This window comes from Adiantum capillus-veneris, chromosome 11 (genome assembly GCF_014529385.1).
Source record: "Adiantum capillus-veneris isolate H3 chromosome 11, ASM1452938v2, whole genome shotgun sequence".
Classification (NCBI taxonomy): Eukaryota; Viridiplantae; Streptophyta; class Polypodiopsida; order Polypodiales; family Pteridaceae; genus Adiantum; species Adiantum capillus-veneris.
In genome coordinates this window covers 133,319,996-133,347,101 of record NC_140941.1, presented here as the reverse complement: position 1 = coordinate 133,347,101, position 27,106 = coordinate 133,319,996, and the positions used below count along the sequence as shown (strand labels likewise).

General features: G+C 44.0%; 1 protein-coding gene across 2 annotated transcripts in view; it reads right to left on the bottom strand.

Moving 5' to 3' along the window:
* Positions 1-27,106, bottom strand: part of LOC147448039 (tRNAse Z TRZ4, mitochondrial-like) — a 146,677-nt gene that overhangs the window by 113,667 nt on the left and 5,904 nt on the right. The gene's annotated exons all lie outside the window — the stretch shown is intronic.

The following is a 27,106-nucleotide window of genomic DNA, read 5'->3' as shown; positions in this document are numbered from 1 at the left end:
ACTTCCCATGTCATGTGTCCTTGGGCTTCTCCTACTTTTCCAAGCTTTATATGTGCATTCTTGCAACCCTAAATCCAACATTGGTATCAAAGCAGGTTTCAGCATCCCGGGCAACTTGGCCAATACCCTCCTATTGCACCTTCTTTGATTGAGGTGACCTTTAATGAGCGTTCGCAAGGGACATGATCTTTGGGAAATCTCATAGCGCTAGGAGTTCCCACAAAATTATCGAGGTTCATTTGTAGTCTTCTATGGGAAAATAGTACAATGTTACAAACTGCTGACATGTCAAACACGAAAGACGAAGCCAACCTATAGATCCCAACCGAGGGGCCTAAACCCTAGCAAAAGCAGAAGAAGAAGGAGGAGTTATTAACTGAGTGGCCTAAAAAACAGACTCGGTTAGGATTTAAAAATCCTAACCCTAACAACTTACGGGAACTAAGGCCAAGGGGCCTAAACCCTGAAAAAGAGCAGCGCACACACAGTCAAATTTGCGTAGCAGAATGATGATGTGGCATGCTATACGAATCAATCCGTGTTTTGCAGGATTGCATGCTTATGTGGCAACATTGTACGGATAGCCCTATGGTGCCTACTTTTGGACCCACATGACTTTAGAAGTTGTGATTTTCATGTAAACTGCTTTTGGATGGGCTTGGGGCCTTTAAATAAGCCATATGGGCTCTCATTCTCGCATTCTACCCACGGAAGATGCAGAGCAGAGCCACAAAGTTGTACCGTGTTGAACCAATAAAAAGAAACACCAAAAGGGGCACCACAGTTTGGGGTCATTGTAGTCTTGGCATAAAACTCCACCACTCCGTGTCTCATGTATATTCTTTCTCTTTCAGTTCAGTTGTTTTGAAGTGCCTAAAATCTATTCAGTCTATTCTTTTCTGTTGGCACCCAGTGCCCAACCCATTACAGTGGTATCAAAGCTTTAGTAATGTGTTTATCTGAAAGCATACCAGTCCTACCAAAAGCAAACAGAGCAAGATGACGCTTCCACATTCTAAAGAAAAAAAAAATCCCTTTTCTCGAGAGAAAATCAATCCTACATGAACATACAAATGGAAGCTATGGAGTTGGATGAAGAAAAAACAACAAGAGAAGGAGGAAAAGAAGAAACACGAGTTTGTTTTTCCCCTAAAAAGCACAAAAGGACATGCTTTTTGGTCCTTTTTTGTGCTGCAGAGGCTTGTAAAAATCTCATCAACACCAAAGATGACACGTCTGAATTTTGATTCCCACAATTTTGAAAAAAAAAATTAGGGTTTTCAACAACAAATTAGGGTGTCTACAGAAAAATTTCAACATGTGTAAAATTAAGGTTTTTGGATGCTCTTGTTATTTGTTTGTAAATAACAAGGGAGCGAGGAACCTGCATCTGGAAGCATTTGGGAGCATAGAGTTGAACATCCACTCTTCTGCAACGAGGAGAACTAATTTTGTTTAAGAATACCGTTTGGAATTTGATCTATTTTGAACTTGTCTTGGCCAATTTGACATTGCTTGATTCTAGTTGTGATACTGGTTTAAACGATTTTGAGGAAAACCTTTTGGATTACTCATGGCTCAGGTTTCTCAGGAGGAGTATCAAGAGAGAGTTGTGATTTACTCATGGCTCCAGCTTTCCTAGGAATATTGCAGAGGAACAAAAAAACATGTGCTTAATAATGCCTGAATATCTCATTGCTCAGGCTTTCCTAGGAGTATTCATGTTAGTTGTAGACCCTCTAAACCTTACATGCTACGATCAGGAGAACGTTTAATTGAACTCGTTGAACTTCCAAGTGTCGCAAGCTATGGTCTAGGGAGCATTTGGTTGTAACAGACCTCTATATCTCATGTTTTTAGGTTATTTGCGGGGAGAGTGTTCATCAGTGACTATATGTTTTTTTGTCTTGTAACATGCAACTGTAAGTATCTGTGTTGCATTGTGATGTAAGAACTAAATATATTCCTCATTGGGTGAGATGGCCTTAGTATGTGACTTTAGTGCATCGAGACACCCCTTTGAAGATCAGCGCGGTCTCGGTGTGATGGCTAATTTTGCTACGGCATAGATGCGAAATCTGAACAACCCTCGAGATTCCCTCGTAATGACCCTCATATATTTTTAATCTAACTTGATTCTGTTTTGCAAATATAATCGCGAATGGTTACTCTTCTTTCAAAAGGGGATATGTCACAAATTGCTTACGTGTCAAACATTAAAGGAGAACCCACCCTGCAGATCTCAACCAAGGGGCCTAAACCCTAGTAGAAGTAGGAATTATGGACTTATTGAAGATCGACCGAGTGGCCTAAAGACAAAATGGGTTGGGATTAAAAATCTTAACTTCAACTTGTTACACGAACTATGGCCGAGGGCCTAAACCCTAAAATAAAGCAACAAACACACACACAGTCAAATTTGTGTAGCAAAATGTTGACCTGGCATGTTGTACCAATCAGTCCTCCTTTTGCGGAATTGCATACTCACGTGGCAGCACTCTACGGACAGCCTATGGCACCTACTTTTAGACTAGATGATTTTAGAAGTTTTATGCTATTGGATGGGCCTTGGGCCTTTGAATAAGCCATGTGGGCTCCCACTCTGGCATTCTGCCTGTGGGAGATGCAGAGCAAAACCACATAGTTGTACCGTGTTAAGCAATATAAAGAAATACCAAAAGGGACGCCACAGTTTCGGGTCATTGCAGTCTTGGGGTGAACTCCACCACTTTGTGTCTCATGTCAATTCTCTTGCTAAGTTGACTATTTTCTTTCTTTTCCTAAGTAATTTCTATTTGATGAAATTAGGATATTTGAATATGTGCACTTGAATTGTTAAATTAGGAACTGTATATCTACAGTAACTCATAAAAGCCATCAGGAATTGACATCTATGATGTGTCATATGACGGGTGACATTAAGCATCGCGAAGTAGTTGTTCCGTAATTCGGTGGGAGAGACCAAGGAATGGATATTCCCAATGCGTCCCAAGATGGGTGACGGGAGCATCGGATGGGGAATGCTCTGTTGGTCATGGGAGGAAATTCGAGTTGGGTAAGAATTACGCGTAAAGATGCAAGCACATGAATAAAGATGGCTTCTGAGAAGCTTTGGATAAAAGCAGGATATTTGTAAGTGCTTTCGAGGAAAGCAGATCTTTCCCGCGAGGAAATCTATGTTTGCATTGCATCTGTGCATGAGGTTGCATCTGGGGATGCCTGGGAAGTGTTGTGTAAGCATCTCTTTTCAGCTCACAAGTTTTTATTGAGATTTGAACAGGTTCACACTTTTTTAGTAAGTGGTTGACTATCCACTTAATAAGTGGAGCCACTTATTAAAAATAATGCAAATAAAAGGAGGCGCCCCTTAGCTAGCTGAAAACAGTGATCTCTCTCTCCCCTCTCTAGAAAATTGGCCGCCAGCTCTCCCTCTCTCTCCTCCTGCTATTCCAGTGTCCCATTGTATCTGCTATTGTTGGGAGAAGAGCACCGGCTATTTCTGCCACCTCCCGGAACAGATAAAAGCAACTAGGGCGCCTCCACTTCAGCATGATGCGCCTGCACTAGGAGGGGGAGGTTCTGCCACTACAAACCTTGAAGTGCTCGCAACAAGTTGGAGTATGGAGGTTGTTTTTCCGTACTAGGAGTGACAAGTGAAGTTTGTGCATACGCTCTATGATTCTTCACTATTGTATTTGTGTTTTTGCACGAACTCCATCTCAGAGAAGGACCAAGGAGGATTCGGTTCAGCCTATGCTAAAGGATTTCAAAAACGGAATCCATGATGGTCTGCGGATCTCAATGCTTTGAGTGCAGACCAGAAGGTGTCTGAGTGGAGAGCTAGTCTCTCGGGTTCCCCTAACGGAAAGGAAACGACCATCGAGTCTAAGATATAGAACGAAGGGGTTACTCCGGTTCTTGTGCTTGTAAAAAAGATTCTCCTTGAATAAAGATTCTCTCTAAGGGCGGACCAACTCATCTTCTCGTCCCCAATATTGTGTCGATCTTCTCCCTTCTCTCCTTCGGTCAAATTTTATTTATTTTCCGCAATAATTTGCTTGTGTATGCTCCCATTTGTGACATTGGTATCAGAGCTCAATTCCCTCTCTTTTTTAGCAAAGTAGGAAGATTCTGAGAAGGAATAGGAAGAACCATGGCAAGTCATGGGAGAACCACTGAAGAAGAACTTCTACAAGTTCGAATTCAACTCGCATAGCTACAACAACTTCTCATGCTGCTTGCTGTCTAGAAGATTTTGGATGGACTCAAGAAACCGCAAGGAATAGACGACGTTGGGCATCAAGAAAACATTGCCGGTGGTAACAACCCGCAAAGGAAAACGCAAAAAGAAGTGCCATAGTGCACAAGGGATTTCCATATCGGAACAACGGTCTACAAAGAGCAAGGGTCAAGAAAAAGAACTCTCTGTTGAACAAAAGTAAAGATGTTTCAATCTCTTCGTCGTCATACTCTCCTGACTATACTACCTCTACTTCTCATATATTATTTAAAAGACTACACTCTCTTCTAGGAGGAGAATGCCTACTACTTCTTTACATAACACCAAAGATAAGCTCAAGTTCAAAAAGGACAACCGCAAGCATCACCACAAGATGCGGGTTTTCAAATCTAATGACAAGGATGTCAAGTTTGACAATTACACAGGACGTAGAGATATCTCCAAGTCGCTGTAGACAGTTGAAGTTACTTTTGCAAATGGAAACTTCATGGAAAAATCAAAGTTGCATCATGTTGGGATGTATCTCGAGGAGACAGGAAGGAACTCGTGGTTAGCAAAGATTTTGGAAGGTACTCAAGCCAAAACATGGACTTAGTTCAAAGCTGAATTTTATAAACAATTCCTTCCACCTAACTTTGAGGACGACATGCCGAAGGAATGGGACTAGCTCGCCCTTTGATGCGGAAAACGATGTTGTGTGACACATAGTCTTTGAGGGAAAAGGTTTTGACAGAGTGCCATTGTCCACCTTTTTCGGCCACCGCAACATAGATACCACCTTGAAGGGTGTTGAATGTTACTTTTACTGGCAGAGGCTCAAAAAGGATGTGAACAAGTTTGTTTGCAATTGTTTAGTATGCCAAAAGGTCAAGTTTGACAGGCATAAGGCACATAGACTTCTACAACCTTTACCGATACCCTCCCAATGGATTTCATTTTTTAAAAAAAATTCCCACGACCCAAAGTGGGCATGATGGAATTTGGACAGTCATTGACAGATTTAGCAAGCAGGCCCACTTTATTCCCATAAAGAAGACAGTTAAGCTCGATCATTTGGCGAAATTGTTTGTCTCACAGATTTTCTAATTACATGGCATGCCTAAGTCCATTGCTTCGAATAGAGATCCATGGTTTACTAGTTTGTTTTGGAGGGCAATCTGGGAGAACCTTGGCACACGGTTGCAGTTCTCGTCCTCGTTCCACCCGTAGACACATGGGCAATTTGAGATAGCCATTTCAATGGTTTTGGATTTGTTGAAGTCTTATATTTTGGATCAAAAGACTCAATGAGAAAAGTATTTGCCTTGGTGGAGTTTGCCTACAACAACACAGTTCATTCATTGACGGGGAAGGTGCCATTTGAGGTGTCGAGGGTGCTACGAAGGTCCCACCATTTCTGAGCACCAAAGACAAGATAATTTTTGAAGCAAAGTAAAAGCAAGAAAAGCAGATTTTTGAGAAAGTCTAGACGACACGGAAGGCCATCTAGCAATTCAGAGGAGGAGAGCTCGTCTTATTCTGACAGTTACCAGATGAGCAAGATGTCACGTGACACATTCAACCCTATGTGTCCATGGACAAGCTACAGCACGACAAGGGTTCAGTCAGTCCAGTCAGTCTAGATTAGCAGTGATATGGCACCATTGTGAGTCTGTTCACAGACAGTGCATGCCCAGACACTTAGTGTAGATGCATATCCTCTGGTTGCACACAGCATGATCATAAGCATTCCCATTAGAATCCATCAGAATCCTTCAGGGGAATTTTCCAGTGTATTTAGCCTATTTTCCCTATTTTTGACATTTTTCACTTATTATTTTTAAGTGACTTTTGTTGGAAAGTAGGTAGGGCAAATTGAGTAAGTTTGTATATAAGCAAACCTAGACCAGCACTAAATGGCAGAAGAGGCAGCAGGAGCACACGCTCAACCTTCTCAACAGAACCCCCAAGAGGCCTAGAGTTTTTGCATCACAGCAGAAGAGCTAGCGTTTTTGGACAAGAACCGAGATCAGCCAACGTTTTTGCATTTGCATCATCCTAGCGACAGCAGAGGAGAATTCAGCCCTAGCGTTAGCAGTTGCATCAGCAGATCCATAGCAGATTTCTCCAGACAGCAGAATTCAGCCCCAGCGTTTTTGGTTTGCAGATCAACCTCAGAGTTTTTGCAGATCTTCGCGACGGAATCAGCCCTAGACCAGCAGTAGAACCCACAAACCTTGCAGATCTCACCTTCCCGCAACAGATCCTCGCCGCACGGTCAGATCCCGCGAAGTTTGCAGATTCAGCCCGGAAAACGCAGATTTCAGCATCTGCGGTCTCAGCGCGTCGTTGTCGTACCGTCGTCTTCGACATCGTCATCGACATAGAGTCAGAATTCAACAGATAAAGATTTGCAGATTTCAGCCCTTAGCATTTTCAGATTTCATCCCGTCTCGTCGTCGTCCTCATCGTTGTCGACATCGTCGGCAAGTCCAAGCATTGTAGAGATTTGTGCAATCAATAGTAGACCGCTCTCGCCATAGAGAGTGGGGCCTTCGGAGGAGGGTTTGACAACATTCTGGTGTAGTATTCTTCTCTCTCTATCTCTCAGTCTCGGCATCTTCATTCACAGTGTTCATCCACTTTGCTTGTGATCACTTGCACTCTCTCACTAAAGGAACGGAAGGCTCTCCCTTCCCTAAGTAAAAGGAACCTTGAGCACAGTTCGGAGCACTCATCTTGAGCAAAGTTCAACATTCATTCCGCTGCACCTTACATTGGTATCAGACCTTTGGCAGTGTTCTGTATCACTCAAGGAAAGAACCACAAGAACCACATAATTTTTTTTGCTTGTTGAGATCGCACGAACCCAAGTTCACTTGGGCGTGTCGATTCCTAATCGTGTTTTTGAAGAGTGACAGGAATCCCAGGAAAGAAGGGCTTGTCCAGCCTCCCCTTGTGCCTCTTTTCACTCATTGAGAGTGGACCGTGCACTTAGCAGCCGGCCAATCGACGTGAGGTGGGAAAAAGCAACCTTGGTGTGAGCGCAAGGCCGCCAAGGGGTGCGCCCGCGGAAAAGAGTAGAACTCGGGTGAAGAGAAGATCCTTCTCAAACACAGATTGCAAGCGAAAAAAAACCCTCAAGAACCCAAGTTCCTCGTGAACTTAAGAACCCAAGACCACAAGAACCCATGACTTCAGTGGATGGTCATCACTCGAAGCGGAATGGATACTTCGCTTGGAGGTGATGAGCATGAGAGAGGCGAAGAAGAATTTTCCCTACCAGGAGGTTTTTCTGACCCTCCCCCTTCCCCATCTACGTCAAGGATTGCACTAACTCCTATGGAGGAGTTGGAGCAGATGTTTATGGAAAGGAAGTTAGAACACGAAGTAAGAAATGCAGAAAGAATGGCAGAAATGAATCGCAGACACGTAGAAAGAAAAGCAGAAAGAAAGGCAGCCACAAAGCGTGAGCATGAGCAAGCACGACACGTGCAAGAGTTGTTGCCACTCTTTTCTCAAGTGCAGGTGTAACAGACTTGGACACTCCAAGTCAAGAATCAACCGCGACAGCACCAAATAACCACTTCAAAACAATTCACAGATCACAATAGATTTGCACTGGCCCGGCGGAGTTCCGTGCCTAGAGATATTGGCCCCAAAGACTGGCGTCCCTTTCGGTATTTCTTTTTATATTAATCAAATCAAAGTACAAGAGAGCGGTTAGGGTTTCACTCTCAGACTCTGCGTCCAGATGCTCCGAGAAGTGAAGCCCTCACCACTTATTTAAAGGTTACAAGGGATGCCCAAAAGCAGAGCCCCCAAAAGCTTTTAAAATCAAAAGCAGATCCTCTCTCTCTCAATGAGAATCAGTAAAAAGCAAGTTCTCTTTTTCTCTTTCTTTCTCCCAAATCAAAGCGAAAAGCTGAGATTTGCGTCGCTCAAAATTTCCCCAAAATATATATATATATATATATATATATATATATATTCCGCCTCCGCGATTTCCGGAAATTAGGGTTTCTCGCAGAAATTAGGGTTTGCAGGAATTTCAGGGTTTTTGGCAGAAATTAGGGTTTCTGTTGTCCACCACATCATCACTTTGTGACAGCAGGCACAGATGCAAGAGATTCAGGAAAAGGAGACTCTCTCAGTCTCTTCTTCTCCCAAGCATGACACACAGGATTTGCATGATTATGAGAAGCATGATGAATTGAATGATAATGATGAGCATGATGATTTGAATGCCAATGATTTGCATGATGATTTGGTTGGCAATGACAAGCATGATGATTTCTATGATGATCAAGATGTGATTTCTCACAAGCATGATGAGTTGCATGAAGAAGATGTGATTGTTTACAAGAAGGATGATGTGTTAGTTGATACTTTCTCTAGTGAAGCTAACCTCATTGCAGAGACGATCAATCACAAAGACCCGATCTTGGTCCTCGAGCCTTGGTCCAATGAATCCTCACAGGAAGTATTATGTGTTCGCATGATTGATACGCACGCATTGTTCGAGTGTTTCATTCGTGATCGTTTCCTGTATATTAGTTAGCGTCTTTATGTGATCCCTTTTACTAGGCATGACATATTGTACGTTGAGCACGTTTCACTCATAAATGAGCACGAATGTATGCGGATTGTTCATGAAAAGCTGAAAAGTATGCATTCAAGGACGTCACATTCCATGTCTCTTCCTTGGCATTACACATTCGTAGATAGAGCACATGAAAGTATGAGCACCAAGCATGGGCATTTCTGTAGTGAATTGCCAAAGTTGATTGCTCTAGATCAAAAGAGAAAGATTCGATCTCATTGTTTGCGTGTGTGTGGTGAACGGTTTGGCACTCCGTCTATTTGTTCATCTACATTGCATGCACAATCTTTGAGGAAGACAAGATTTTTTCCACTCACCTTACATGGAATAGGTATGTTCATGGTTTTGTGTTGGAAATGGTTTCAGGAATTTTCAGCCATGGAGATTCTTGAAGAAGAAAGAAGCATGACTCTCGACAAAGTTGAAGCATCGAAGGAGCCACAGAAGACTTTGTCGCTTTCGGCGCGGCCCAAAGAAGCAAGCATTGCAGACCTTTATGAAGTTCAAGTACCGCACGACCCACACATCAGAGTGGGCCGGCGAAGAGTCCCTTCCAGGATTCCGGATGCTATTGGCGATCTCCCTCGACGCCATACAGTTTAGTACCAGTACCTCACTTTGAAAAGGAGGGGATGTCACGTGACACATCCAACCCTATGTGTTCGTGGACAAGCTACAGCATGACAAGGGTTCAGTCAGTCTAGATTAGAAGTGATCTGGTACCATTGTGAGTCTGTTCGCAGACCGTGCATGCCCAGACACTTAGTGTAGATGCATATCCTTTGGTTGCACACAGCATGATCATAAGCATTCCCATCAGAATCCATCAAAATCTTGCAGGGGAATTTTCCAGTGCATTTAGCTTATTTTCCCTATTTTTGACATTTTTCACTTATTATTTTTAAGTGACTTTTGTTGGAAAGTAGGTAGGGCAAATTGAGTAAGTTTGTATATAAGCAAACCTAGACTAGCACTAATTGGCAGAAGAGGCAGCAGGAGCACACGCTGAACAGGCAACTTCTCAGCAGAACCCCCAAGAGGCCTAGCATTTTTGCATCACAACAGAAGAGCTAATGTTTTTGGACAAGAACCGAGATCAGCAAGCGTTTTTGCATCTGCATCATCTTGGCGACAGCATAGGAGAATTCAGCCCTAGCGTTAGCAGTTGCATCAGCAGATCCATAGCAGATTCCTCAAGACAGCAGAATTCAGCCCTAGCGTTTTTGGTTTGCAGATCAACCTCAGCATTTTTGCAGATCTTCGCGACAGAGTCAGCCCTAGACTCAGCCTTTTCAGTTTTCAACGTTCAGTACCCGCAGTAGAACCCCCGAACCTCGCAGATCTCACCTTCCCGCAACAGATCCACGCCGCACGGTCAGATCCCGCGAAGTTTGCAGATTCAGCCCGGAAAACGCAGATTTCAGCATCTGCGTTTTCAGCGCGTCGTCGTTGTACCGTCGTCTTCGACATAGAGTCAAAATTCAGCAGATAAAGATTTGCAGATTTCAGCCCTTAGCATTTTCAGAGTTCATCCCGTCTCATCGTCGTCCTCATCGTCGGCAAGTCCAAGCATTGTAGAGATTTGTGCAATCAATAATAGACCGCTATCGCCATAGAGAGAGTGGGGCCTTCGGAGGAGGGTTTGACAACATTCTGGTGTCCTATTCTTCTCTCTCTATCTCTCAGTCTCAGCACCTTCATTCACACTGTTCATCCACTTGTTTGTGATCACTTGCACTCTCTCACTAAAGAAACGGAAGGCCCTCCCTTCCCTAAGTAAAAGGAACCTTGAGCACAGTTCGGAGCACTCATCTTGAGCAAAGTTCAACATTCATTTCGCTGCACCTTACACAAGAAGACCAAGGAGTTCAAGGAAGAGAGTCACGCCGTCAGGTTTGAGACGTTTTCAAGCTACCACAACACCCATCGAGCCCCTGAGTTTGTACAACAGTTTGACGTCGCCTTCTCTGGAGGTCGGTTCACAGAACACTCCAAGGTGTGAAGGGCGGCATCTTACTTGAAGGGAACTACATAGACATGGGGGTCTACTCTGTTGTTACGCACAGAAGCACCTGCGATGTGGTTAAAATTCAAGAAAATTTTCACGTCAACTTGGATATCATATGAATATGAAAGAGATGTCCTCATGGCTTGACATCACTTGAGAATGACTAAGAAAGATACATTGGATGACTACTGCCAGAGGTTTTGGGATACTTATTTGCCAGAGAGACCAGATTGAGCGGTTTTGTTGTGGTTTGCCAAAAGAGATTCGAGACTATTTTCTAAACTAGAAGTATGACTCCATTCAAAGACTCATGGGACATGATAAGAAACGATTTAAAACGCATGCCGGCTCATTGACTTATTCTATAGACAGCATGTATCCACCTTAGTAGGGCAAGAGTCTGCCAGTGAAAAGAATGAATCAGGGGAACCGGATGACAACTCATCACAAGATTCTGGAAAAAAATCAGATGGTAGCACATCCGAAGGTTCCGACAAACTAAGGGAACTTAGATGCAAGTTATTCAGAGGATTTCGGAGAGAAGGAATCACATGATAGTGCATCTCAAGATTCCGATGATTCAAACTGAGGTGCCAATGGACAGGGGAAGCTACCGAAGCTACCCACAGGTCCCAGGGCACAAGGAAAGAAAGGAGAAGGGAATCAGCTGTTAGATCAAAGAATTCCCCAAACCAAGGATAAGATTTTTGAAGCGGATGAGTATAAGAGAGATTTAAACACTGCTTTTGCCAAGGTTCGCGAGGCGCTTGAGAAGTCTCAAGCACGGCATAAGAAGGCAGCTAATAGACATCAACGCGACTTGCAGTTAAAGGAAGATGATTGGGTGCTCTTACGGCTTGAGAAGGCACGCCAAAGAAAACGAAAGGGAAAGGAGCGGATTTTTCCAAAGCTAAGAATGCGGTACTGAGAAGATAAATGATATATCCTTCAGACTGAAGTTGCCAGATACTTGGAAGATTCACAATGCTTTTCATGTGAGTCTCTTGGAACCTTTCAACGGTGAGGTGCCAGTAGACAGGGAGCTTGAGGAGCAACCTGAAGTAGAAGAGAGCGAGGAGATTCTCGTTCCGGAACAGATACTGGCTCACAAGGAAAGGAAAGAGAAAGGTAAAGTGAACGGCGGTTCTTAGTTAAGAACTACCCGGCATTTAATGCAAAGTGGGGAGGAGGACCTAGCAGATACTCCTCAGATATTGGAACTTTACCTTGAGGCTTTTGATCTAGCTTTGACTATTCCAAGAGATCCCGGAGATTAGCTGGGTTGAATCTGGTGTAGACGGGACTCCAAAAGAGGGGAGTCACTCTGCTCCTTGTCACAGGTTACCCAGATGGAATAAAGTCACAAATTTTCCTTTGAATTTCAAGGATACTGATGGGCCAACAGTATTCTGTTGGATGACTTTATGAAAGAAGTACTTCGACATGGGAATTCCCAAAAATGAATCTAATTTATGTGCTCACTCATGTGATTGTGTTGAGTGCAGGTTTGAAAGACGAGTTGACTGCAGCATTTTGGTCTTGAGATTCTATAAACAGGATCGCAATAAGAATTAGTTAATCCAACATTAGTGAGGTCCGGTGTGGATCTAGATGCAATTGCTAAACACGTTGCCAGGAATCATGGTCCTAGATCTCGATGGATTCTATGTGATTTGCTATGAATGTGATTTGATGTTCAATGACTGTCGTCTTTGTGCAAGTGCTTGATTTGAGTCGTATAGTGCGTCGGTACTTAGAGTCAGTGTCTATTGAACTGGTTTATGGCTTATGTCTGATTTTGCAGGCGTAATTGAGGGCGATTACAATTCTTTCAAGAGGGGGGTATGCCACAGAGTGATATGTGGCATGACCATCAGGCAAAGAAATGGCCAAGTGGACAAGAGAAACTGAACGGACTAACTTGAAGAACTTATGAAGCATCGGCCGTTGGGTCCGAAACCCTAAAAGACAAAAGCTTGAATCCTAAAAGGGGTTTCCGTAAAATGTGCTGACATGACATGTCAACGAGTGCTAGCTCAGTTGATAGAGCAAGAGCCTCTTGTGTCTAAGGTATTGGGTTCAAACCTCCTTGACAACTCGTGTGACATGAAGCCCTTAGGGGCTGTTCCCATGGTCCATATGATGGGTTGGCCACCCTTATCCGGCTGGCATGCTCCACCTCACGGAGTCGGGTGTGTGAGTTGTAATTTCAAGTTCCTACTCTCTCTATAAAAATTTTTATTTTTATTTTTTAAAAATGTGCTGACATGCCGAGACGGACGTGGCAAAGCCGTATGAAATTTCTGCGATTTGCGCTGCAGGTGCCACGTGGCACGCTGTACAGATTTCCGCAGCTGGCTGCTTTTTGGGAATCTCCAACGCTAGCTTTTGGGGAACAGAGTTTTTGGGGGAAAGTGCTTTTGAATTGAATGCTTCTAGGACTTTGCTTTTTGGGCATCCATGTACTGTTTATAAGAGCCCTTGGGGCCTCACTCTAGAGAGCATCTGGACGTAGAGTCTGAGAGTAGAGGTCCCTTGGGAGTTGTACTTTGCAATGATTGATAATAAAGAAATACCGAAAGGGGCGCCAAACTTTGGGACCAATACCTTGGGCACGGAACTACGTCGGGCCGTGTCGACTCTCTCTCTCTCTCTCTCTCTCTCTCTCAAAGTTCAGTGGTTTTGAAGTTTCTATTCGTGTGTTGCTATTGATTTCTAGCTTGGCGTCTCCAAGCTTCTTACACTATGCCTTTTAGACTTTTTCAAAAATCTGTCTTTCTTGCTTTTTCTCCGCTCCTTCCGCTTTTTCTCATCCTCTCTGGCACTAGAGGACGACAAACTGTCGGGACACTTTGAAGACGAAGAAAAATTTGGATCATCCTCAAAACGAACACACTTCTTCAATCTGCTTACCACCTCGCAAGTCAACATCCAACCTAAATAATCGGGGAAATACGCTGATTTCTTCTTCTTCCGGAAGTGCTTTAAGCTTTTCATCAATTGGTTTGTCTTCTTTTCAAGAGCTTGGCCAAATTCTTTCTGCGAGTACAATTTTTGCTTTTCTACACTCAGCTTTTCTTTCAACTTCCTTACTCTCTTAAGAGGAAAATGGACGACCTCTCGCCATCTCGAGTGAAGCTCATCAATCGGGCAATTCCTTAGGTGATTCACATATTTCAGGTCTTTAGAGTACTTAATCAATCTTTTCACACATGTATCAACCTGCAATTGACGTTTGTACTCCGCTCTGTCAAGATTCCCTGTCGAAAAGTTGCAAAAATCTCTGTTAGTTTCTTATGTTCCCATGTTGGGCCTCAGCTTTTTTTCATCTCCCCACAGACCAAAGGTCAAAGGGGTGTCGTCTCTGTCAAATTCTCCACGAGAACCCATGTGTATTGCGGAAAGGATCGGATCCTCCGTGGAAGAAGAATCATTATGAGCTCTGATACCACTATTACACACTTTGACCCTCCAAGCAAGAAATCAATAGCAACACACGAAGAAAATCTGCAAACAACTGAACTTGAATAGAGAGAGAGAGAGAGTTGACACGGCTATTGATTTCTCGCTTGGACACTCCAAGCAAGAAATCAATAGCAAACACACGAACAAAATCTGCAAATAATTGAACTTGAATAGAGAGAGAGAAGAGGAGAGTCGACACGGCACGGCAAAGTTCCGTCCCTAGATACATTGGCTCCAATGATTGGCGCCCCTTTTTATATTTCATTATTATTGCTTCGCAAAAATACAATTCCCAAGGGTCCACCTCTCTCCGAGACTCTACGTCAGGATGCTCTCTCAAAAGTGGCCCTCTGGGATCTTATAAACGTACAAGGGATGCCCAAGAGCAGAGCCCAAAAGCACTTGATCCCAAAAGCACTAATCTCCAAAAGCAATGGATCCAAAAGTTAGCACCCAAATCTGCCAAAAACAACAGCAGAAATCCTTACACAGTGTAATGTGGCAGCAGCCAGCACAATTCGCGGATTTCATCTACATCTCTTACGCTTTTTATCAGTAGATTTTAGGCACCTCCGCCCATGCTCCATAAGTTGGTAGGGGTTAGGATTTTAATCCCTTGGGCCTCTCGACCCATCTTCTGGGTTTATTTCCTTGTCCTTTAGGCCAGTTCCTTGGGTACGCTACATCATCACTTTGTAACAGAGGGCGTAAAATCACTGCAACAATCACCGAACTAAACTGACACAGCGAACGCTTGTACTGGAAAGAGAGAACACCCCACAATATACAATAGATACGGAGTGGCGAAGTTCCACTACCGCAAGCACTGGTCCCAAAGTCCGGCACCCCTTTCAATACTTCTTTTTATATTATATAATCCATACAGTGTAACTGCCAGGGAGCCACCCCGCAGATGTGCAACCATGCACTAATCTACCAGAGCTGACCGCCAAGGCTCATATTCAAGGCCCTTGGCCGAAAAGCATCAAATGCAAAAGCTAGCGCCAAGTCTAAAAGCAACTGCTATACATAACTTACGCCCAAAAGCATCTGCTAAAATCTGGAGCACCAAGAATGGGTTCACGCTGTCCAACTTGCCACGTGGCACTTGAGTAAGTTGCACCGCGTTTTACGGCCACTACCATGTCAGCACTTTTCGATCTCTCTTTCTGCCCCAATCAACGGGTCTTGTGCCACGTCATCACTTTTGTGACAATTCTCATAAGGAGCCTACTATGATACAATTTCATTCAATCAATCAATCTTACAATTCACCTAAGTTCCCTCTCACGGTCTGAATAAAGTTTTATCTGCAAGTTTTGAGATTCAAGTCATGAAGCACTAATAAAACACAAAAAATAACCTAAATCCTCACATAAATCACATCCAGAAGCAACAAAACCACTCATGCCTTGACTCTCCTTTCTTCTACAGCTTTCTCGTCCTTTCCAATCAAGCACCGTGCAAAAATATGTCCTTGTTCGTTGCAAGTGAAACACTTCTTTTGCTTAAACGATTCAAATCTTCATATGCATGCAAGTACTTACTATTATTGTATCCTATGGGAAGCAGCTAGCATAGTAAAATGCAACCTTTGTGTTGCCATCACCAATACTATCTATGGCAAATGCATATCGGTTGTGGGAAACTAGAAAAATCCTATGAAGGTTGTTTATGCCCAGCACTGTGTATGCAATTGTGCCCTCCCACAAAGTCCATGCTATCACAAGGACGTGACAACTCCTAACCTTAGTTGTTGATTTCTTTCCAACGATTTTTATTTAATTTTTGGGACCCGCTTTTGAAGTTGCAAATGGCATGACATTGTGTGGCCAGTGTCAACAGCCGATGGCAGAGAGTTTCGCTCGCAAACGAGAAGGCCTTGTCGCCACAAGTTAGTATGGCCGACCGGCATTGGAATCCGAGCAATAAAAGGGTGTCTAGGCTCAGTTCAAAGTCATTTAGGCCCCTCGCTACACTTATAAGTCGGTGGGTACTAGGAAATTAACTCAAAAGAGGCTTAGTGGACACTTGGCCTCAAAAGGTCAAACTCTGCCACCTCAGTCAAGAATTGGTGCAAAATCCACTTTGAGGGTTGCCTCTCTCTCTCATTGTGAGTTACAGTGAGTGTGTGAGTAGTTGATGCAGGTGTTGAAGCTTTAATGAAAAGCTTGCCTTCTCCCTTGCACTATGTAGCGCGATGATTCTGCTCTCGCACATCTCTCTCCCCTTTTGAATACAAAAACGTGATGCCCCGCTCGAGGGCTTTTCATTTGTATGTACAATTGTGTGGGTTCATGCGCGATTGCCGAGGCAAGAGCCTCTTGCACAGGTACTGGATTAGCTAGTTGCTAATCCCCCGCAGGTACATGTGAATTTGGAGAGATTTCGGGCGAGAAATCTCGTCCGATTCAAAAGGCAAGTAGCCCTATAGTCGAGGACTTGCTACGGATGCAACCGGCTCGCGAAACGGAGCCCAAAACAGGGAAATACAACCTGTTGTGTATTTTTGCAGGTTTAGGGTTTCCGCCCTAAACGGTCCCTAATACCCCCAGGAGGTTCGGGGACCCCAAGGGACCGCTGTGCAGGTGATCTGGCACATTTTCAGGGCAGAAAACAGAGAATTCAGCGTGCTACAAATTCTCGCCAAGTTTTGTAAAGTGTCCGTATGCGCCGGGAAAGTCACTTATTGCGTGCGAATACTGTCTGTGAAGCGTCCTAGTATAGTTATACTGCCGAAATCGGGCCACAAGTCATTTTCAGCCCAAATTATGTGGGACAGCTCGTAAGAAATCACAGGTTTTATTCCCTCTTTAAATGCGATAAAGAAATACCGAAAGGGGCGCCAGTCTTTGGGGCTAATAGGTGTCGGCGTCTGCTTGGTAGCGCTCTAGCTTCCAAGCCGTATGTGTTTAAAGTGTTAATTCCAACAACAGATTTTTATTTGCAATGTTTCTCTGTGTCCTAAAGTCTAAAGTAAAGTTTCGGGTGAAAGCCTGCGTGTACCACCCCACGGGCCGGTTTCATGGTTCCGTCACCGAGACAGAATCATGAAGTGAGCCTCGGTTGGTTTTTTGCGAAGACACAAAGTACAGGAACGCGGGATTACACTATGGCCGACAAAGGGAAAGGCATTATGAAAGAGGGTTCCTCTTCATAGGATAGGCAGGCAATTCCTACAATGTTTGAGGTTAGCGAGAGTTCACGGCCACGCTTATCTGTACCTCTTGTTGATGTGAATGCTCCACCAGTGCAGGGCTTTATGACTCGACAACTTGAAGATGATGCGTTGACGACTCAGTTGGTTGCCGCTGTGAATGTGTTTTCTCGACTGATGCAGAACCCAAGGTTTATGGAGTTTGCAAGCGCCACCAATGCCACAGCAAACGCAACAACTCAGACAACAGCCAGTAGAGCCCAATGACGCTCAAGCCAGGTACTTCATGTGTCCCAGCAGGATAGGGAGCACTCGCACGTTGCAGAGTCGAGGGCTCCAAGACAAGTTCCTTTCGTCCATGGACAGGTGGTTAGGACGTCAATTCCACACGTTTTGCCAGTTCAGCCCGCCACCTTTCAGAATCCACATGTTGCATTAAATGGACAGGGAACCAGTTTCCAGGCAATGCATCAGGTTTTTCCACCACCCACGGTACATCCTGGGTATTTCGGGGGTGGATTTGTGTTCCAAAGTATGGCTGGTTATGCACCTAGAAACCAGCAATATATGCCAAGAACAATGTTTGGGGGTATGTAAGGCATGATGCCAAACCCCATGTATGGCAATATCAACATGCAGCAAGGCTTTCACGGCAATCAGGGCCAGTTTGGGGTGCCACTGGGCAATTTTGACATGGCTGGTTTTTCTAGACAACATCCAGATATGGCACTTATGACTCAAAATGTCAATGGCCAAGGAATGTTGATGATCCCTACTACAGTGCCCATGTTGCACACGATTCCTTATGACAATGTGGGGCCACTGGAAAACCAAAAGCTTTCAAAGAAGGTGGTGCAGCTATAAAGTTTAACACTTTCAATGGCTTTGAGGACAAGGCAAAGGCTCTTACTTTCCTCCAACAGTTTGATACAGCTTATGCAGGAGGGAATTTTACACGGGCCTCTAAGGTCAAGAAAGCTGCCACTTTCTTGAAAGACAATGCACTTACATGGCGGACGACATTGTTGATGCAAGGATAGGCACCCGCCACATGGATATACTTCAAGCAAATGTTTGCATCTGCATGGCTGTCAAATGAATTTGAAGCCGATGTCATGACGGATTGGCACCAACTCACTGCGGCTACTTGCAAGAGCCTACAGGAGTACAATAGGAGGTTAAGCATTGCTCTCAGTAACCTCCTACAGGTTTGTGCCACTGATAGAGCAGATTGAGAAGCATTGTTGTGGGCTGCCTAGAGGGCTTCGAGATTATTGTACAAAGCACAGAGTGGCTACCCCCACTCAGCTTATGGAAGTTGCCAACATTGGTCTTGCCTTGTTGAAGGGAGGATAGTGGGTTTCCGAGCAACGTGAAAGGGGGTCAGCAAAAGAAAAATTCAGCAAAGAAGCCCTTCGTGAAAACGGCTCTTGAAGCGTCACCACAGGGGTCAGAAAAGGTCAACAAGGACAAGAACTCAGCCAGGACTTCTAGAGCGCAAGCAAAGAAACAAAAAAGGAAGACTTTTGTGCGAAAGTCGCTCAAGGAAAAGAAGGTCTTGATGGCTGAGAATAAATGCTTTATATGCGAGCAACCTGGTCACTTTCCTACAGGGGCCCAAAAAGGAAAAGACCGGCTAACTCAGATGATAAAGAGGACAAAAAAGGAAAGAAGCCCAAACCCACAGCAAGTTTAGTGCCAGACATGGTGGGTGACAGGCCAAGCGGATGCCAACGAGTTATGTAGAGCATGGGGTAGAGACCAGACGGCACTTATTTGATCCAGGTGCCAAAGCAAACTTTATCTCACCAGAGTTAGCTATGAAGCTGAGCATCAGAGTTGAAGAGCTAGGGTACACGGCAAAGGCAGGGTTGGCATGTCCTAGCCACTCAGAGTGTGTTACTCCCATCATTGGAAAGTTGAGTCTACATATTCAGTCATATGTGGACACAGAAGAGTTATATATCGTGCCATTAGAAGGGTGCGATGCGATGTTAAGAATCCCGTGGATGTTCTGTATACATGAAGTGTTGGATGTCTTCAACAAAAAGATCACCCTTCAGCTAGGGGCAAAACTCATGTTTTGGATGTAAAGGTCAAAGGGGAGTCTGTCCCTATGTATCTGCTTCGGCTATCACTTCTGTAATTAAGAATCATCTTTTTGTGTACTTGATTTTTGCATGTGATGTTTCACATAATTGTCAGTCAAATTTATCTGCGTTTAATAAAAAAAGGTCAGCATTTTTGCAAGAGTTTAATGACTGTTTTTCCGATTCATTACCGTCACAATTGCCGTCGAAGAGGCCTGGGGACCATGCAATAGATTTGGTACCAGGGTGTAATTAAGAATCATCTTTCTGTGTACTTGATTTTTGCACATGATGTTTCAAATAATTGTCAGTCAAATTTATTTGTGTTAGATAAAGAAAGGTCAGCATTTTTGCGAGAGTTTAATGACTGTTTTTCCGAGTCATTACCGTCACAATTGCCACCGGAGAGGCCTGAGGATCATGCGATAGATTTGGTGCCAGAGTGTAGCCCACCAAAAAGACCTCCCTACAGGGTTAGTGCAGCTCAGCAGAAAGAGATTATGGGCGAGGTCAAGGAGCTTTTAGAGAAGGGTCTGATTCAACCTAGTTCTTTACCTTTTTGCTCCCCATTGCTCCTAGTGCAGAAGAAAAATGGCTCTTGGTGCATGTGTATTGACTACCGTGTGTTGAATAAGAATACCATCAAGAACAGGTTCCAATCCCAGGGATTAATGATATTCTTGACCATTTAGAGGGTGCAATTTTCAGCAGGATAGACCTTAAGAGTGGGTACCATCAAATTCGTGTAAGGCCAACGCTTTGCAAAGGACAGAGATCACTTTCAGATGGACCCAAAAAGAGATTTCAGCTTTCCATCTCTTAAAGAAAAAGTTGACTTCAGATGCCGTGATTGTTTTACCAGATCTCACAAAGTCATTTGTGGTCCAGTGTGACACGTGTGGCAATAGCATCGGAGCTATGCTAATGCAAGATGGTCGGGTAGTAGCTTACAAGAGCAGAATCTTGCAAGGGCCAGAAAAGACTATGCAAATCTACGAGAAAGAGCTTTTGGCCGTGATTCATGTACTTTCTAGTTGGAAGCACTACCTGCTTTCAGTCTCTTAAAGAAAAAGTTGACTTCAGATGCCGTGATTGTTTTACCAGATCTCAAAGAAAGTCATTTGTGGCCCAGTGTGACACGTGTGGCAATAGCATCAGAGCTATGCTAATGCAAGATGGTCGGGTAGTAGCTTACAAGAACAAAATCTTGCAAGGGCCAGAAAATACTATGCAAATCTACGAGAAAGACCTTTTGGCCGTGATTCGTGTACTTTCTAGTTGGAAGCACTTCCTCTTAGGTGTTGATTTTGTTGTCCAGACAGACCATCAGATCTTGCGATACTTCTTGACACAGTCAAAGTTATCCGAAAAGCATATGCGATGGGCAAACATTCTTTCTATGTTCCACATCCAGATTATGCATGTGAAAGGCAAGAAGAATGTTGTGGTCGATGCGTTATCAAGAGAGCCACAAATTTCAGCTATGTCAATTCCTTATCATCATGAGCTTGATGACATGAAGGAACAATATGCTACTGATGAAGATTTTGCAAGGATCTTTGAAAAATTGCAAGATGGGCAACGTCATGAGCACTACCTCCTCACATACGGTTTTATGATGAGGCATGGCAGACTTTGTGTCACTAGGCCATTGCGACATAAGGTCATGGTAGAAAGTCATGTTTCACCGTATGCAGGGCATCGTGGAATTGATGCGACAGTGAAAGCGGTAGACATTCTTTTATTGGCCTACTTTGAGGAGAGATGTGGATGCCTTTGTGCGAGTATGCGTGATTTGCCAAAAGGTCAAGTTTGACAGGCAAAAGACACCAGGGTTATTACAGCCACTGCCAATTCCAGATAAGCCATGGGAAAGCATTGCTACAGATTTTATCTTTGATCTTCCAAGAATGCCGACAAGCAATGATGATATATGGACCATTATTTGTAGGTTCAGCAAGCAAGCCCATTTTATTCCTATCAGGAAGAAGATAAAATCTGACCACATGGTACGGTTGTTCATGTACAATGTGTTTAAGTACCATGGTATGCCACAATCGATTGTCAGTGATCGTGATCCTCGCATGATAAGTTTGTTTTAGAGAGGATTATTTGAGAACATGGGCACTACGCTCAAGTTCTCGTCTTTGTTTCATCCACAAACTGATGGACAGTCACAAGAGGCTAATTCTATTGTCTTGGATCTGCCGAAATGTTATGTGTCAGATAATAAGAGCAAGTGGGAACAGTATTTACCTATGCTTGAGTATACGTACAACAATACGGTGCATTTGTCCACAAGCAAGGCATCTTTTGAGATTGTTGAGGTGGCAAAAAGGTTCCTCCCATTTTGCATACACAGGACCAGATCTTTGAGGCAGATCGATATGTTGAGAACATGGATAAATTGTATAAGAAAATCAAAGTTTCCTTGGAGAAGACTTAGGCAAAGCAGAAAAGGACTGCTGATCGTCACCAACGTGAACACTTGTTTTCACCTGGTGATTGGGTACTTTTACGGTTTGAAAAGGCAAGGTTAAAGAAGATGAAGAACAAGGAAAGGCTGTTTCCGAATGTCACATACTGCTGACGTGTCAAGCCCTGAAGAATGGAGCCAACTTGCAGATCCCAACCAAGGGACCGAAACCCTAAGAAGACAAGCAACAGCAGAAAAAGAAGTCCTACCAACTTATGGGACCCCGTCCGATGGGGCCCAAGTGACATGAAAGCATTTAGAATAAAGTTGGACCCTCACACATACATAGCATGGAACTCATGATGTGGCAACTGTACGGAGGCTCTGGAAATTATGTTGACGGTGCTGACGTGGCAAGCTGCACCGATTTCTACGTTTTGCGTTGACTGCTGACGTGGCAGTTGTACGGAATTCCATGATATACGCTGGCAGCTTTTTGGCATTGCTTTTGAGTTTGAAGGCTTTTCATGTAAAATTGCTTTTGGGGCCTAGGGCCTTTAAATATGAGGCCATGGGCTCATTCTCTTGCATGCTTCTTGGAGAAGGTACAGAGTCTGGAGTACTGGCTTGTACTGTGTTGATGCAATATAAAGAAATACCGAAAGGGGCGCCAAGGTTTGGGGCCAATATCTCTAGGGTGGAATTCCACCACTCCGTGTCGCGTGTTGTCTCTCTCTCTCTCTCAGTTCAATTGTTATTGAAGTGCTAAAAGTCTGTTCAGTCTGTTCTTTTCTATTGGCACGTAGTGCTCGTGTTCTGACACCGAAGCTCAGCATGCATTACTATGGGCCTTTTCAAGTGCTTGATAAGATCAACGATGTTGCTTATAGGCTAAAATTGCCTGACACTCAGGCAATTTCAGAAGATATGCCACAGGAAGATCAGCCAAAAGTCGATGAACTTGATGAGATCTTGGCACATAAAGAAAGAAAAGTTAAGGGACAGGTTGCAAGACGCTATTTGGTGAAGTTCAAGAACTGTCAAAGTCACCAAATGTATTGTAGCTTTATCTTGAGGCCTTTCGGTTATAGCCATGTATGCCGCAACCCAACGTGTGCAAAGGAGGGGTAATGATGGAGCTAGCACATCAAATGTACATTCGGATTCAATGCAAAAGAAGTGTGCATCGCTCTTCAAGTGTTAAAGGTATTATGCTCACTTCTATCATAGGTGGAAATGACAAAAGTATGAAGGTCTCATTAAGTCATTTGTATCTATGTGTTAGGACCTTTCTTGCGTGTACATGCGATGATAAACGCGTGCTAACAACACAAGATCATCAATGGCATGTATATATGGCATGCAATCGAGGACGTTTGTGATTTCAAGGGGGGGGGTATGTCACGAGGACGTGACAACTGCTAACCTTAGTTGTTGATTTCTTTCCAATGATTTTCTTTAATCTTTGGGACCCTCTTTTTGAAGTTATAAATGGTCGGACATTGTGTGGCCAGTGTAAAACGACCGATGGCCAAGAGTTTCGCCCGCCGACGGGAAGGCCTTGTCGCCACGAGTTGGTTGGGCCAACCGGCACTGGAATCCGAGCAGTAAAAGGGTGTCTAGGCTCAGTTCAAAGTCATTTAGGCCCCTCGCTACACTTATTAAGTCGGTGGGTACTAGGAAATTAACTCAAAAGAGGCATAGTGGATACTTGGCAGCACCACAAGCCTCAAAAGGTCAAACTCTGCCACCTCAGTCAAGAATTGGCACAAAATCCACTTGAGGGCTGCCTCTCTCTCTCATTGTGACTTATAGTGAGTGTGTGAGTAGTTGATGCAGGTGTTGAAGCTTTAATGGAAAGCTTGCTTCTCCCTTGCACTATGTAGCACGATGATTCTGCTCTCGTGCACCTCTCTCCCCTTTTGAATACAAAAACGTGATGCCCCGCTCGAGGGCTTTTCATTTGTATGTACAGTTGTGTGGGTTCATGCGCAATTGCCGAGGCAAGAGCCTCTTGCACAGGTATTGGATTAGCTAGTTGCTAATCCCCCGCAAGTACAAGTGAATTCGGAGAGATTACACGCGAGAAATCTTGTCCGATTCAAAGGGCAAGTAGCCCTGCAAGTGCCGGAGCTCAAGGACTTGCTACGGATGCGACCGGCTAGCGAAACAGAGCCCAAAACAGGGAAATACAGCCTGCTGTGTATTTCTGCAGGTTTAGGGTTTCGGCCCTAAACGGTCCCTAATACTCCCAGGAGGTCCAAGGACACGAGGGACTGCTGTGCGGGTGATCTGGCACATTTTCAGGGCAAAAAACAGAGAACTCATCATGCTACAGATTCTCGCCAGGTTTGTAAATTGTCCCTATGCGCCGAGAAAGTCACTTATTGCGTGAGGATACTGTCTATGAAGCGTTCTAGTATAGTTATGCTACCGAAATTGGCCCAAAACAGGTCATTTTCAGCCCGGATTATGCGGGACAAATCGTAGGAAATCGCAAGTTTTATTCCCTCTTTGAATGCAATAAAGAAATACCAAAAGGGGCGCCAATCTTTGGGGCCAACAGGTGTCTGCGTCTAGCACGTCTTTTGACAGGCGACTCTATGCACACGCTGCTTCTAGCATTTGCGCACGATTTTTGGACCCCAAGTCTTCAATTGTTGCAGCAACAGGATAGACAATGTAGGAAAAATTCTTGCTACCAAGAGAAGGTCAACCAATGGCTACTTTTTGAACCAACCATGAGAGTGTTTTCAATGTGTCAACTAGCAGTCGAGAAGGAGCAGCCCTCTCGAGAAGGAGCAACCCTCTTATCTCTATTATTCAAGGAGTTGTGCAAGGCTTTCAAGATGCCCCATCTTGTATAGTTTCTTTGGCATTAGGAAGCTCCAAGTTCCAATACACTACCACGAATCCAAAGGATTCTACAAGGAGGGAAGACTCACGTTGGCATTTTAAAACCAAACTACTCATGCTTGGTCGGCCTTCTCCTAGTCACGACGCATACAAATCTTGGCATCAAAAACTTATTGTGAAGAAAACATGACAATGTGCTTAAAGTAATTTGCAGCAAGTGAGATCGAAATGTACAACTAAAAGTAGACTATTGGTAAGCGAGAAACTGTCTTGTCCGACTGTGCGAGGCTGAAGAACAAGCTACAACACAAAGCATGAGCCTAGTTGAACTTGTCATCGCGACATGAGAAATGACACAAACTACAGACCACAGAGTGCAAGATATGCAAAAGTGCCATACGGAAGTATGGTAAAGAGTTGGCATTGTCTCTCCAAATATTATAAAGAATAAAAGCCGTGCCCCTACCCCATAGTCTAGCGTGCAATCGAAGCAAATTCATAGATCTCAAAATTTGGATGCTAATAATTGACTTTTATGAGTTATCAATGGAAAGATTTGTTGGTCACTTTAAAGACATTGCCGCTGTCCAATTTGCAAAGCATGTCATGAATGTAGTGAATGTTTTCGTTGGCACATAAGACGAGAGGTCAAGATTAGAACCAAACAAGGAAGTAACATTATACCGCACTCCTGTTTTTGGTATAGGATCCTCCCAAGAACAATTCAAATCCTTTGCGATGGAATCAAGCATAGTCCTTTGGTGTTGCTCCAATTGTCTCCTCTCTTTGGCTAAATCAAATTGTGTCATTATAGGTCTTTGAAATCACAACGATCTCGATTGCTTATAATTTCACAGGTGACACATAAATGACGCACCTTGCTTGCCCTCTTAAGAAGATTGGTTCATCCTCATTGAGCTCAATTTCAAGCTCCTCTTCAATGCCTTCGTCTTGATACAAGAGTCTGGATCCTCACCAACATAATTGGGCTAATCCTCAAATCCAAGCCTCCTAAAGATATTAGTGTCATGTGACACATCCAACCCTATGTGTCCGTGGACAAGCTACAGCATACAGGGTTTAGTCAGTCCAGCCAGTCTAGATTAGAAATGATCTGGCACTTTTGTGAGTCTATTCGTAGACCGTGCATGCCCAATCACTTAGTGTAGATGCATATCCTCCGGTTGCACACAACATGATCATCGGAATTCCCATCAGAATCCATTAGCATCAGTTAGGGGAATTTTCCAGTGCATTTAGCCTATTTTCCTATTTATTGGTATTTTCAATTATTATTTTAAGTGACTTTCCAACAAAAGTAGGTAGGGCAATTTTGCTAAGTTAATATAGAAGCAAACCCAAGATAGCACTTTCTGGCAGAAGAGGCAGCAGGAGCTTCCCGCTCAACGAGCAACTTCTCAGCAATACCCCCCAGCACCCCCAGCGTTTATGGACTCCATCCTCGCCGGGCAGTCCCCATCCTCAACATCAGCCATCGCCATAGAAGCTTCCCTTTCTTGGCGGTTTTCCCCCAACATGTAGCATCGTCAAAAGGCATCAAAGTCTAGCGTTTTCCTCCTGACCACATCAGCGTTTTTCAGCATTTACTAACGCTAGCCAACAGCAACAGATTCCAGCGTTTTCATTAGCTTCCAGCCTTGGTAAAAACGCAGCCATAACAGGTTTTACAACAGAGGATTCAGCCCATAAAAACGCAGCCTTGACCTCAGATCCTCAGCGTTTTTAGCCTGCGAAAACAGCCCATAAAAACGCAGCCTTGAACTTGGTTGTTCCAGCGTTTTATTCAGCCCTAAGTCCCTCGCCAAAACAGGGATTTTCAGCCGTGTGAAGCAACCCCAATACTACTCAGAACCTCAGCAGTTTTCCCCCTTTGGACAGCAGATAGAAGTCGACCAATTCAGCCCCGAAACAGTCCAAGAATTCAGCATATAGAAGATCCCAGATTTCAGCCATTAAGTCGTCGTCGTCACCACTGTCGTCGTCGTCAGCATAGTCCCATTGCATCAGTCCATTGCATCCGCATTGTACACCTTTGTGCAATCAAAGTAGACCACTCTCGCCGACGAGAGTGGGGCCTTCGGAGGAGGGTTTTACAACCTCTCGGTGTCGTATCTCTTCTCTCTCCTTCTCTCAGTCTCATTCACTTGCACGCACAATATCCACTCACTTTGTTCGTGATCATAGCACTCTCCATAAGACGGAAAGCTCTCTCTTTCCCTAAGAACTAAAAGGAACCTTGAGCAATAAAGATCACTAATCTTGAGAAAATAC